Source organism: Equus caballus, chromosome 8, assembly GCF_041296265.1.
Source record: "Equus caballus isolate H_3958 breed thoroughbred chromosome 8, TB-T2T, whole genome shotgun sequence".
Taxonomy (NCBI): domain Eukaryota; kingdom Metazoa; phylum Chordata; class Mammalia; order Perissodactyla; family Equidae; genus Equus; species Equus caballus.
Genome location: NC_091691.1, coordinates 72,094,122 through 72,109,326, shown reverse-complemented (window position 1 = coordinate 72,109,326; position 15,205 = coordinate 72,094,122). Strand labels below are relative to the sequence as shown.

The window sequence follows — 15,205 nt, the reverse complement described above, 5'->3', positions numbered from 1 at the left end:
GGTCACACACTCTAACTGTGAGCGGTCCAGCCAATGTCATAACATATGTTTAACACTTAGACAGTTTGGTCCCTCTAGGCTTTTGAGTTTGAGACCCCACACTACAATAATTGAAGAACCACACCGTAGGAAGCTATTGGGGAGGTCTACACAGGAGAGGGATACAACCCGAGTCAAATTTTAAAAATACCAGTCTGGATGTTTTGTGCATAATAGGATCTACTGTGGCAAGAACGGAAGATGAGAAATCACTATTTAATACCTATTAACATGAATTAAGATAATGTAGGATGACTGCTGGAATGCCCCAATCTCATACTTTATCTGTTGTGACTGCCTGCTCCATGCTGGGCCCTGGATAGTATGGGAAGCAGAAAATTGGTCTTCCTGCTTTTGTAAATACTTTCTCCACTTGTGCTTATGGGAAAGCTGTAAGTGTTCTCACCTTTGCTCCCATTCCTCCTCCTCCCCAGCTCTTACCTTGTCTTCACCTTTGTTCCCTTATCTGGCTTGGATTTGCAGTGGGCTCAATGCTGCCTCCTCTGCTTTTGATTTCACTACTCTCCAGGCTTATGCTGGCCTAAGTCACAAATGCCTTTTCCCTTTTGCTCGGCTGAGGTGAGATTGGCCATTGACAACCTGTGACAGTCTGGTCATTGATGACCTGGCTGGCAATGATGCTCAGACATACAGGTGTGTCTCTATTCTTCACCTCAGCCCTGTTGGGTTCACTTGGTCTGGAGCACACTTCCTCACTAGATGCTACACTCCCTGGATGATCCACTCTCCCTGGATGCCGCCATGAAGCCAGGAGCCCAACCATTTCTTGCAACATTTATTAGAAGATCTCTTTCTGGTTTTATTTCAGTCTCCACCAGGTGATAAACTTCTCACTAGATTCCTGATTTCTGCTGGGATATTCCCTACATTTCCCAATCTCACGAGTCCTCTCCGGGACTCCATTCAGGTGCTCTTTCTCAGTAAAGTACGCTTCCAGAATTCCACTGCTTCCATTTTATATAGGCAGTGTCACAAGTCATTCACCAGCAGTGAGGAGAGGATTATTCTCGGATACTGCTATTTACCTTAGGGCTAGACACTCAGGCAGCCCATGTGTTTAACAATGAATCAAATTGCTATCTTAGAAATGCTATTTAATGATGATTAAAGCAGTAGTAATTAAAGTGAAAAGAGGGCTCTACCCATGCATATGGAACATGAATTGCTCTCAATTAATCAACTCGTTATTATTAAATATTTATTGAACACCCACAGCGCAGGAAGCATGAAATTCCAAGAGAACACACCAAAGACATGATCCCTACCCTTTGGGAACTTGCGATCTAAAGCAATTTAGACTTCAACTCATGACAATATCCTCTGGCTGTGACTCTGTAGATAAAACAAAGGCTGAAATTCAAAGCATCTCTGAGCTCCAATTTAATCTACTGCTCACTATACTACTCGTATTTCAAATCCTCTGCTTTACTCTCTGCTAGTCAGTGAGTGCTCCTCCTATTTTTTAAGACTCAGCAAAGAGCTCACCTTCTCTGTGAAACCCACCCTGACCCTTCCAGCAGAGTTGATGCCTTCTTTCTTACTTTCAGCAGTACTATGTGTGTCTAATAAACTTTTCACGAGATTACCTTGTAATTCATCCTATGCATATCTTCCTCCGCCACTAGACTCTGAGTTCTTGAGGACTTCAAACATATTCTTTTCATCTTTAAATTTGTCATGTCACTCCTTGCAGACTAGATCTCATTCTTTAGAATCTGATAATGATCTGCTCATTCATTCAATAAATTGAAAACCTATTCTGTGCTAGGCACTGTTTGGGTCGTACACCTGTGGACATGGCAGATCCTCTACCCGCTAACTAGAGATTTAGGAAACAGGGCAAAGGATAAACAAGTATTGGATCATCTTGGATGACTGTGAGGCTAGGACAAAGGGCCTTTCTGACTTACGTATCAGGGGAAACCACCCTGCCAAAGTGACATGAATATGGGCATAAGAGGGAGCAAGGCAAGAGGGGAAGGAGTCAGAAGGCTGGGGTCCAGGAGTCAGAGGAGGTGGTTGGGTACCACTCAACTCATTCCATCTTTGCAGTCTTGCTTCAACTATAAAATTCTTCCCCTCACAGAGAATGTCCTCATATGTGCTCTCAGTTTATTCTACTCTTCTTCATTCTTCAAAAGCGCATTTTAGTCTCTCCTTTCCTCTGTGGAACTTTATTGATTCCAGGTCATGTCAATATTGTCTTTTTTGGGACACCTTTGAGCATGCATTATTTAATCCACTCACATAATCAAATTCTTTAATTCATATATATATATATAACATATACATAAAAAATATATATACATTTATATATATATACACACACACTAACAAAAAATTAGGGACGGTTAATATACATATACACACTATATATTACACACATATTATATATGCACATACATATATACATATATGTATATGGAAGGTAAATATATATATATTTATATATTTTTCCCTAATTTTTTTTGTTAATGACTGTGAAAAATATAGAAACCCAAACCAACCACATTTGATTTCTTTCTCATACCCATCCACCCCTATTCTGGAGGGTACTTTACTCTCACAACACACAAAGTTAACAGATTTAGAATATAGACCTCAAGGTCACAGGATTAGAAAAGTGAGAAAATGAGGCTGTTCTTGTCTGAGACAGAGGTTAGGGAGGGAAGGTGGCAACTGAATCTGGTTCTTATTGGTCTGTCTCTGGAGATTAGACCCTTTATCATATTTTTCTCTTTTTCCTTCTTTTTCCTTCCTCATTCCTGGAGGAGGCAGAAGCCTTAGTATGTCATTCACCATCCCTGCCATGATGAAGAGTGGATGAACTTTGGGATTGTTATAGTACTCCTTTGACAAACCTAGTGTAGAGTTTCCCAGTGAAGGTGGACTTTTGCCCCTGCCCTCAGCTACCCTTTTCTGATGCTCATAGAGATCATCTCATCATGAGTTGTGCTGTGCCTAACACTGTCAAAGACATCTTCACCATGACATGGCAATTCAATTACACACTAAACGTTTGGGATTTGCAAGGGAGACCTTGGCAAATTTCAACACTAGGGAGTAGGCTCCATCTTCCTGATGGATACTTTGTAGCAAGGATCCTTGCTGTACCACTGACTGGCTCAGGGTCAGGAGGGCAGGGCTGGAGCCTAGGCTTGCAGATCAGGCCATACTCTGAGATTCTGCCCACTCTACCTTCCAACAGGTCCTTGAAGAATTGGATCTCATGTACATCCACACATGCTTGGCCAGCTGCATTGACACCCTACGTAAGACTGTGTGGCAGCTTGGCTCCCAGCATGATATGGAGCACCACTGCCATGGGAGCCACACCCCGCTTCCAAGGCTACTTTAGGCAGACTCAGAAAAACGGACATAGGCTGCTCTGCCCCAGCTGCTGCAGACGTTGTATCTCTCAGCCATCCTTACAAATTCTGTCTTATATTTTGATTTACGTATCTTACTTGTGCTATCTTTTTCTTCCTTAACTATACCTTGAGTGTGGTGTAAATTCAGATTGTCTCATAGTTTCTTATATTCCATTTTGCTTTGAGCACTGATGTCAACACACTTTAGATGTCCAGTAAATATTTTTTTGTCAGAATAAATTAATAGGTGCAAATTATAACAGGAGACAGATTAAATCCAATCGTAGATAAATACTCTTGTTCAAGCTCCTTTTTAAAAAAAAAAAAAATAGGGACTTAGCTTTGAGACAATACATTTTCTGAAATGTCTATATCTTGTCAACACCATGCAGTTGTGTGGGGTTACACCATGTGTATTGCAGCCACAAGGTGAGGCCATTTATGAAGCAATGCCTTATCTAGTTTCTAACGGAAGGACTATGTCCCATTTTGTTCAGACAAATGGCTCAGGCCCCCTACTCAGATTACAGAAGTATTTTTTCTTGAGAGAGGCAGCTCTTATTTCGATCTATCTTCACAGTAGGGAAGCTTGAAGAGACTTAAGCATTCCTAGTGACTGTTCTGAGGATTTTTATTTTCTGTGTGTGACTAATTACAGCATAGCTGACAATGGGAGTAACACCTCCAGTTTTAAACTGAGAAAGCCAAGGCTGAGAAAGATTAAATGACTTGCTTAAAGTCACACAACAGCACATGGCTGGACCAGGAACACTCTTCAGGTTTTATCAACCTTATGCATGGATGCCAACTGTTAGGTAAAATGGACCTGTGATCTCTGGAGGGTTCTGGGAATGGATCTCTCTCTTGGTTGGGTCAGGCCTGAGGTTTCGTGCATTGTTCCATCTTGCCCTGGAAGGTGGTTGTTACTGCAGCCCCTTCCAAACTATCTCTGTAATAATTTCCGTCCTGAATCCCAGAAAAATTGAGAACATGGGGTGGAACTCTGTCCCTCCTGCAAACCTCCTGGCTTGTTGCTATTTACTTAATGATTAATCCTTCAGCACTGCCTTGTTAAATAGAAGGGTAATATTTTCCTTCTGTCTGGACTGGACAGGCTCCCAGTTCCAGTCAGGTACCTTTGGGCCACGGAGCTGAAGACATATAATATGCCCTTTGTGTTGGCCTTTGGAAACTGAGCTTGGGTGGACGGGTGTGAAGGATGCTCCTAGAAGTGGATCTCTTACTGTTTCTCAGCTCTAGGGTCAAGTGGAGGTCTTAGCATAAATTTTAATTTTTCAAGACAGAGAGAACCAAGAGAGGATAGTGTTTGCACAGCCTCATATGCATGTGTGTCTATTTCCCTTAAATACCTTAAATCACTGAAAAATCAAACCTCCCTGATTATTACATTTGTGGCTGCTGAATGTGCAAATAATTATTTTTAATGTGATAGTTATAGACGAATTGAAATATCTATAGTGTGGTTGCATTTGTTACAAATAATTCCAATATGTGCACTAAATATTCGTTTCTAATTTAGAGTTAATTGATTGCCAATAAGAGGTGGAGGAAGAATAAGAAAAAAAATTGATGCTATAGCAATTTGTGAAATGTCTTTGAACTAGGACCCTTAGTGACCTGAGGGGAGGAATACTTAAACCAGGCACAGGAAAGGAAAGAGATTTTCTAATGAGGAACATTAGCTTTTCAGTAGTTATTATTTTTTTTTTCCACCTCCCATGAAAGTAGAAAACTTAAGTTGACTTTGGAATATTTATATGCATGCTTTGTGTGGAGGATGGGACTTTGTATGTCTGGATGATGCATGTTTGTGGGATTTCCGCATGAGTATGTGATGGGATATTGTGTCACTATGGCCTCCCTACCCAAGGTGGTCACCCTCACCTTGACAGGCTTGGGTGCTATTAAGGATCAAAGCTTCCTAATTCTTTTCCTTTTCCTTTCACATCTTGATTATGGATTCAGTTGATATTGTTCTTGGGGGATTTCTATAAAATCAAAATGCAAATAAAACCACAAATTTATCACCAAAGAAGAAATCTGGAGATGGACCTATGTTTTGCAAAACTACCGCATCTGCAATCAAGCAAGACTTATCACCTCCATCAGGGCATGTATACCTCCAGGGTGAAGACAGCTGATAGGGAATGTGAGTTGAGGGCAACAACTTTGAAGGAGCACCCTTATTGATGAGTCCCAAGCACCTCCTTTTCAATGGATCCCTGACTACGATACTATATGAATCTCTTTTCTTGGACTCCTTAACCTTTAGGAGCCATACTTGTACTTTCTTTCAAGTCTTATATATGTAAATATTATTTCTTTAACAGGTAAGTATACTGAGAGAAAACATTTTACCTAAAAATCTTGTGTGTCTTATAGTACCTAGAACAAAATCATGTATTTTGCCTTTGTCTAGAAATTATTTATAGTTTTATGTCTTGGTTGAGTTCTATGTCATGAAAGGAATAGTGTTCAGAATTTGAAATATAGTCAGCCAGGACTTATTCTGTCTCAAACATTTGTAGAAGTTTGTGCCATGTGTGGGGACGCAGAAAGAAGTAGATGGTATTATTCTTGTTCTTGGGAAATCTGTAAAGGGGAATATATTCTGTGTATTTTACTCATCCTTAGAGAAATAGCTGTAGAATTAGGCAGGGAATAAATACATTTTTGAAATAAAGTTACCTATTATTACTATTGGGTCAATATTTTCTCTTGATAGCCCTTGGGTTTATATAATACAGTGAAATCAAGTCTGTTCATTTCCGCAGAGGTGAGAATAACAAGAACATCCCAAAGAAGAAGAAAATAAATCACTCCATTCTGTTTTGTTTTGCTGTATCTAAACATTTGCCATCTAATAGAGTGAGCATCTGATGCCAGGTATTGGGTTAGATGCTGAAAATACGAAGATAATTAGGTTACAATCATTACCTGCATAGCTATCAGATATTTTAGTAGGTAATGAATTTTCATGCTTAGGTATGCTTTGAAGAAGTAGAAACTGAACTCAGTTCATGGAGTCTGTCATAAAGCATGATGGATGCCATGGGAAGACTAAGTGTCCCTGGGCCTTGGTTATCTTATTTATAAAATGAGACTTATGATACCTAGCTCTCTCAACCAGCTGGATTATTGTTAGAAGGAAATGAAATAGATAGATATAAGGCTGTCTAAGAGGTTGTCAGTTTTCTCACTCATAAGGCATTGTTTTTAATGTTCTCTGATTTCTACCGAGTGGCACAGCCATTTCAGTAGTTACTCTCTACAGAAGGATGAGTGGTGGCTGTTGGCTTCTGAGAAACTTAAATTTGGGACTGAATGGATCCCAGGACCTACATTTGGCTGGAATATAACTTGTGAGCTTGGAACGAATGTGAGGGAGCAGTACTCCCCCTTTTAAGGCTCATGACCTGTCTGCTTCTCAGAAGTTTCTTGGCAGAGTTCCCTGATAGGAAGAGTAAAATCAGAGACAGCCCCAGAGAAGACAAAATGTACATCTGTGTGTAATGTGATGTAATTCTCCAATTTACATACCTATCTGGGATGCGTATATGTTTCCAAACCACATCGGGGGAAGACTCATGGGTTTTAAACAAAAACTTTAGGAGGCCTCCTCTAGACAGTAGAGCCATGTAAATGTGTGTCCAGAATTCACCCCTTACTCCCTCCCTTTGTCAACTAACATTTGGCAAAAAAGGGCAAGTGTCAGATCATGGCTCATTTTCTGGGCCTGGTGAGTTGCCATGTCAATTGCTTCACGGACAGGGGAGGACCTAAATGTTGAAAAGATGGGTGGTCCAGTAGTGAGATCACCAGCTACATGTCTCTTACTTGGGCTGAGACCAAATGGTTATTAATAATCCCAGTGAAGACTGCAAAAATCCTTCTATCTTCTGTTCAGTCCATAGACAGCCCTGCACTCTCTCTGCCCATGCAGAACATATGGACCACTCAATACAACCTGTTCCTCACATCCTCCTCTTCACCCTGGAGTGATGAATGTATTCTCTGAGCTGCTTTTCTCTCCCTCTGAGTCTTAGATAAAAGGTGCCATCTCCATGTGAAAGGCCAACCTTATAAATCTGGGCTGCTCTATCATCTTCTCCCTGCCTGACAGATCGAGCTCTGCCAATTTTTTCTACTCTTTTTTTCATATTTTATCTTTTCTTCTTATTTATGTCACTTAAAACATGCTTTTTTCTTTTGTAATGTGAAAAAAAGAAATCATCCTTTAGAACTAATGTTTACTGGCGTCTTACTATTTTAATGGCTTGCTTGTAAGTGCTTCATTTGTACAAACTCATTTAATCCTCACAATAACCTTTGAGGTATGTACTATTATCTTTATTGTAGAGATGAAGAAACTGAGGGACAGAGAAATAGTCTCTGCACGCTTAAGATCAGGTTGCTGGTAGGGAATAATGGTACTGAGATTTGAATCTGGCTCTAATTTTCATATTTTATAATCACCCCATACATACAGCTTCTCTCCACTCCTACTGCCCCTTCCTGGTATTTCCTTCTTTTCATGTTCTCAAGAAACTGTGTTTCCAGCCCCAATTTTCACACCACCCCCTCATAACATTTTATCATCTTGTATCCACTACCATTAATCTACTGAAATGTCTTAAAGTCACCTGTGAAATTTAAGTCATCCATTCTCATGGTCAGTCCCAATCCTTCGAGATATATCTGTAAATTAGCCTAGTTTTCCTTTCTAGTTATTTTTCCTTCCGCTTCATCACTATAGGGATTCCCCTAGGATGCCCTAGAGAGACTCATCCCCAGAAAAGTATGATAAAAACTAGCACGTCAAGGGGACTAACAGTCAGCAGACACTCAGTGATAAATTCCTCAGTTACAATTTCGTTGAAGTTGGTGATGGGTTATGAGGAGAAAAAGGAGTCAAAGGTGATTTCCAGATTTTGGACCTGGGTCACAAAGAAAAGAGTCATAAATTTAGGAACAGTAGTCAAGTCGAGAAAAAGAGCTGATTTGGGATATAAATTAAAACATTTTAATTTATAATCTCAAAGTACTGGCAGTGCACCCGGATGAAATGCCCATCAAGCAAGTGAAAATGTGAAGTGAAATCTTATGAGGGAAAGTGAAGTGGAGATAGAGATTGCAGTACTATTTGTGTAGAGATGTTTGCTGGAGTCATGAAAATAGGTGAGACTGTAAGAGAGAGAATATTGAGAATGACAACAGAAATTTATAATGGCCCAACACATGAAAAATAAAATAAAAAATTGTCGGCTTAAACCTTAAAACCTTTTAGAACCTGGCAATAGACTTTTCAATTCAATTCAGTTCAACAATTGAGTGCTTCTTTTGTCAACAAAACAGAACAAGAAATGGAGCCACATTTATTAGTCAAGGTCCTTGGTTGCGAACAACAGAGACAAAGCTTGGGTAAATTAAACAGAAAAGGAATTTTATTGGAAAGGTATTGGATACTTCCAAGAGTAACTGGGAAGGCTCAAGAACAAACCACAGAAAATGGGCAGAAGCTCAAGTAGGTAGGTCTACATTGCATACAAGAGGACGCCACAGAAAGAATCTGACCTCCAGTACCAGTTCTGGGCAGTAGAAGTAGCCACTGATGCTGTTGCCAAGAGATGCATGCTGTCACCTCTGTTGGAAGGCTTTCCAATTTGCTCCCTGTGTCTTTGCTTTATTTGCTCCCAATTAAAGTCCCGGGGAAAATATCCAATTCACTAGTTTCAATGAAATGCCTGAGTCTAGCTGCCAGGAGCTAGGGAAGACATATCTGCCCTTCTCCAAGGGAGTGAGTTCAAATACTGGATAGCCCAAATGGGCAAATGTCTTCTACAGCTCCTATCTTCTTACAACTTACAGATCTGGTGAGTGAGATAGGCATATAGGAAAATGTACTAGATTAAATATGCTCTATATAATACCAGTAAAGCAAATCTTAATTTTTTTCAAAAACATCTGTTGTTTTTACATTTTGACCACATGATCACAGTTATGCTCTGTTCAGTAGTTATGAATCCATTATTTCCTCACTTCTACCTGTTAGAAATTAATCTCTTCCGTAAGTCATAACACAGATATCACACCTTCCATCAAACTTTCCCTGACTATTCCAGCTACCAACGAACCCCTCTTCTTGTGAATTTTTATGCTAATTTTATGACACTCATTCCAAAGAGAATTAGAACTGTGCCTCATATCTCTTAGATAGTTTTTTAGGGGCTAAAACAGGGCATGCATAACACAAGTGTTCAATAGACAGGTGATAGAGGGATGCAGGATTGTTAAATAAAAACCAGTTAATTACACAGTTCTTGATCCTCTCTTCCCATAAGGTTATAAAAGAGTTGAGCATTTGAGGGTAAGTTTTCTGAGATAGCTATTGATGTGTCTGTCCCTCACTTTGAGCCAAGTAAAAAGGAATTTAAGGAAACTCTTTGGAAAGGTTGAGGCACTGCCCACACCTGCTTCCCCATTCGCAGGCTTCTTTTCTGAAATGGGGGAGGAGAAGTGTTTATTTTAAAACCAGTTTGGGGTTTTATGAGATTGGACATTTTAATTACAGTCATGCATCACTTAACAGTGGGGCTACATTCTGAGAAATACGTTGTTGGGTGATTTCGTTGTTGTGTGAACATGACAGAATGTACTGACACAAACCTAGATGGTATAGCCTACTACGCACCTAGGCTAAATGACTAATCTTATGAGACCACTGTCAGATATGCAGTCCATCCTTGACTGAAATGTCATCATTTAGCTCATGACTGTACTATATGGAGACTTGTGTTGCTGGAAGTGACTAGTAAACAATTTGTATAGCGTAAGGGTGATCAGCAAAGTTCCTGCCCCTGGCCAGATTTAATGAGACGGAGTGTTCAGCAAAATGAAAAGACAACCTAACAATTGGGAGAAGATATTTGCAAACCATATATCAGATAAGGGGTTAATATCAAAATTATACAAAGAACTCATACAGCTCAATGACAAAAAAACCAACAACCCCAATTAAAAAATGGGCAAAAGATATAAACAGAGATTTCTCCAAAGAAGTTATACAGATGGCCATCAGGCATATGAAAAGATGCTCAACATCATTAGCTATCAGGGAAATGCAAATGAAAACTACAATGAGGTATCACCTCACTCTGGTCAGAGTGGCTGTAATTAACAAGACAGGAAAAAACAAATGTTGGAGAGGATGTGAGAGAGAAGGGAACTTGTTCACTGCTGGTGGGAGTGCAAACTGGTGCAGCCACTATGGAAAGCAGTATGGAGTATCCTCAGAAAATTAAGAATAGATCTACCATATGATCCAGCTATCCCACTGCTGGGTATTTATCCAAAGAACTTGAAAACACAAAGGCACAAAGATACATGCACCCCTATGTTCATTGCAGCATTATACACAATAGCCAAGACTTGGAAGCAACTTAGGTGCCCATCAAGGGATGAATGGATAAAGAAGATGTGGTATTTATACACAATGGAATACTACTCAGCCATAAGAAATGATGAAATCCGGCCATTTGTGACAACATGGATGGACCTTGAGGGTATTATGCTGAGTGAAATAAGTCAGAGGGAGAAAGTCAAATACCATATGATCTCACTCATAAGTAGAAGATAAAAACAACAACAAACAAACACATAGCAATGGAGAATGGATTGTTGGTTACCATGAGAGAAGGGAGGGGAGGGCAAAAGGGGTGATTAGGCACACGTGTGAGGCAATGGACTATAATTAGTTTTTGGGTGGTGAATATGACATTATCTACACAGAATTTGAAATATATTATGATGTACATCCAAAAGCTATATAATGTTATAACCCAGTGTTACTGCAATTAAAAAAAAATAAATAAGTAAAATTGGGGAAAAAATAAATAAAGACTTACTACCAAAAATAAATAAAAAAATAAAAAATAAAGAGATGGAATGTTAGTTGAAGGGAGCGGGAAGGGGCGAAGGAAAAATAAGTAAGTTGACTTTTTGATTACACTTGGTAAGTACTGTTTCCTTAAGATAATTATTTTGTCAACAAGAGTTTAACAATATTCATGGTTACAGAACTCTGTAGTTGGAGTTGGGGCAGAAAATAGCCTTTCTGGGATTATATACATCATGATTCTTCTCTCTCACCAACTGTGCCTTGTAGCTCTCACTGTCACCGTCATACTGTGCGTGGGTAATACCACAGCTGAGCCCTTTGTCTGAAAGTATGTTGTATCACTCTTTTGAGGTGTACTATTGTTGGACCCAGAGACTGAACTCAGCCTGGCATCCTTTGTTACATTGAGCTGTGACTCTAGCTCTTGAAGTCCTCTCCACCAAGGGTGACTCTCAGGATTCTGACATAACCTTTTTGTTGACTCTCTTAATGCTGATTTCTAGTTTTCATTTTGCCACCAAGAAACCTTCTACTTCCAAATGCCTTCGTGAGCCAATAAATGCTCAATTCTGAAAAGGCAAGAGAGAAATCTCTCTCAATTACTCTCTCCATAAACTACTTCCCATGGCATGTTCTTATAGTCAGTCATCTAACCAATGTTTGATCAAGGATTTAGGGAACGTTCAAAGTGGGAGAATTATTAGAGGTCATTAGTCCACCTTTCTCAACCACAATGTTGAGACACATGGAGGAAATATGAGGTGTGTCACAAGTCAACTGTCAGTAAAAGAATTAAATGTTTAAGTATATGGATGATTCCCCTTTTTAATACAAGGGAGAATTTCAAGGCTATCTCTCTAAAAACAGCTCTCATATTTTCTTGCAATTCATTGTGTGCTTTCTTGACTGGAAAAGAAAGGGATGCATGGCACTCCACCTTCTGGAATACATATGGGTTACACCTCAGTTATCTGCTTTAGGCATGATGATGACTGCTAACAACTGTTCAACAGTGTGGTGCCATTTCTATTGTGAAACCTTCCAAGACTACCATAGGCCACCTGTGCCTGCCTCCTCTTCATTTCTAGTTCTCCCTTCCTGTGTAATACATTCAACTTGCTGTATACTGCCGGGTGATAACTCTTTCCTTTTCAACCTCGGTTCTTTAATATCAGTGAGCATTTCAAGTTTCTGTATCATCTCCATTGGACTGAAAGCCTTAGTAGTAAGATCTATAATTTATAATATTTGCAGCTCTACAACTGCATAATTGGTTCTTGAATAAAATTAAGGATTGGCTAAGTCCTTTGGAAATCTAGGGTAAATATGTTTTTCCGTCTTCAATTATCTTAATAATCCAGCTAGGATCAATGCTTTGAACTAATTATAGAAGCAAATATCTAAGGAGTGACAGGGGCAGAAAAGAGTCTTGTGTTCCTTGATATGCATGACCTGGCCCAATGGAGAGGCCAGGGATCTTATTATGTTTTGCAAAACTCATCCTTCAGGAGAAGAGTCTATTTGAAAGAATTGAATTTATATGCATAACTTAAATCCTTCTCTTTTCCAGTGCTTTCCTTCAGATATATCTCTCCTTGCAGTTTCTTTTTATCATAACAATGGTTTTCAACTTCTATCTTTGACCATGCAGTCCACACAAATGGAATGCCAGTGCAGATGCTTGCTTGGTGGCCTGGAGCCAGTTAAGCAGATTCTACAGTAATATAACACTGGTTCTTCCAGCCTTAGATTTTAGAAGAAAGTGGAAAAGTTCTAATAAAACTAGCTATGAATTACATTCACATTCTTACTTTTCACAGTCAGAGAGGCCTAAGTTCTACATACTGATTCCACCACGTAGCTATATGATCCAAGACATTACCAATCTCTAAGCCTCAGATTCCTTATTTGTCAAATCATTATAACAAAATTTACCGTATTGGGTTATTTTAAGTTTTAAATAAGATAGTCGTGTGTAAAACATTTATATACCAAAATGGCCAGTGCATAGGGAGTACTCAAGGCAGAAGGACTAAAAATAATGATGAAAACACATTACAGTAAAAGAAAATTCTTTCTCTCATTTTAATAAGACTGGCAACTTAGCTTTGACTTCTGTTATATATTCCATTTATATATTTTAATGTATGTTCACATTTATTTGATCTCCTCCATGAATCATTCTAGATCAAGAGAATTCATTTATACAATGGCAATCCAGGATTCTGGTGATGGTGGTGGTGGAATGGCTTGTATTGGGCTAATCTTTGACCAGATAATAAAAAGAAATCTTAGGAAAAGCATTTTTAAAAATCATGGTAATGATTGACACAGACATGGATCATCAATAAATACTAAACTAATGTGTGAGAGTGACGAGTAAAAGGAAATTTATTTACATAATCTCAACGTAACTGCATATGAGATACTTTTTAATTACAAAGGGAAATCTATTCACTTAATAGTGGAGAAACTTGGGAAAGAGCCATGTCGGGATAAGTAATCAAAATTAATATCACAGGTAACGAAACAAATCAACACCTTCAGCCTCCCGATATGATGCACTGAGAAGAACACAACATTACTTCTGAAGTTTTATTGCCAAAAATTCATAATCTGAATCTAGCCATGAAGAAGTATCTGACAAACCTAAATTGAAGAACCCTATGAAATTACTGGCCTTCCTTATCAAGAATATCAAGAACATGAAAGACGAGAAAAACAGGAATTATTCTAGAAATTTTCACTGTTGAATACAGAAGCCATTGGTCACATGTGACTATGTAAATTTAAAATTAAATTAATTAAAATTAAATAAAAAGTAAAACAAATACCGGTTTCTCAGTCACACTAACCACGTTTCAAGAGTTCAATAGCCACATATGGCTAGAGGCTCCCATATTGGACAGGGCAGATATGCAACATTTCCATCATCACAGTAAGTTCTATTAGTCAGCTGTGTCCTAGATTAAAAGAGACTAAAGAGAAGTAACAACTGAACAGAACAGTTGATACAGAATTTGATTTTACTGTAAAGGACATGATTGGGAAAATTTGAGTAATATTATATCATTACGAATTTCATGATTTTGATAACAGTACTCTGGCTATTTGTACTTTAGGAAATGAACTCTGAATAAAGCATTTAATGTTAAGGGGGCATCAAGTCAGCAAAATATTCTTAAAAGGCTTAGAAAAAATTATATATGTATTTATATATATGAAATATTTATAAATAAATACGTGGTTAGGATCACATTTAATAAAAGAAATACAAGACATGTACACTGAAGGCTGCAATACAAGCCTTAGAAGAATTAAAGAAGGCCTAAATTAATGGTGAACTACACCACGATCATGGATTAGAAATGCTAATACTGCAGATTTTTCAACAACATTAGAAATATTATAACAGTTAATCTATGGATTCAACAAATTAGGTTTTTTGTAATTTTAAAAATAGTTTTTAGAAATTGAGAAGTTGACTATAAAATTTCTATGGGAATACAAAAACCTAAGATAGCCCATAAGATATCTTGGAAAAGAAGAACAAAGTTGGAGTCTTTAAATTACCTGATTTCACATCTTACTATGCAGCTATTATAATTAGGAAAGTGTGATATTTGTGTAAAACCAGACATATAAATCCAAGAAACAGAATAGAGACTCCAAATACAGACCCACATATACACAGTCTATTTTTGGTGAAGAGACCCAGGCGAATTAGTAGGGAATTTAGAAAGTCTTTATAACAAATGGTATCAGAACAACCAGACAAATTTATAGGAAAAAGATGAACATTGCCTCCTACCTCAGACCACACACAAAAATTAATTCAAGATGGATCATAGACTCA

The 15,205-nt window shown here is 38.4% G+C and overlaps 1 pseudogene; it reads right to left on the bottom strand.

Moving 5' to 3' along the window:
- Positions 1–2,667: 2,667 nt before the first annotated feature.
- Positions 2,668–3,486, bottom strand: LOC111774834 (malectin pseudogene; annotated as a pseudogene).
- Positions 3,487–15,205: the final 11,719 nt, after the last annotated feature.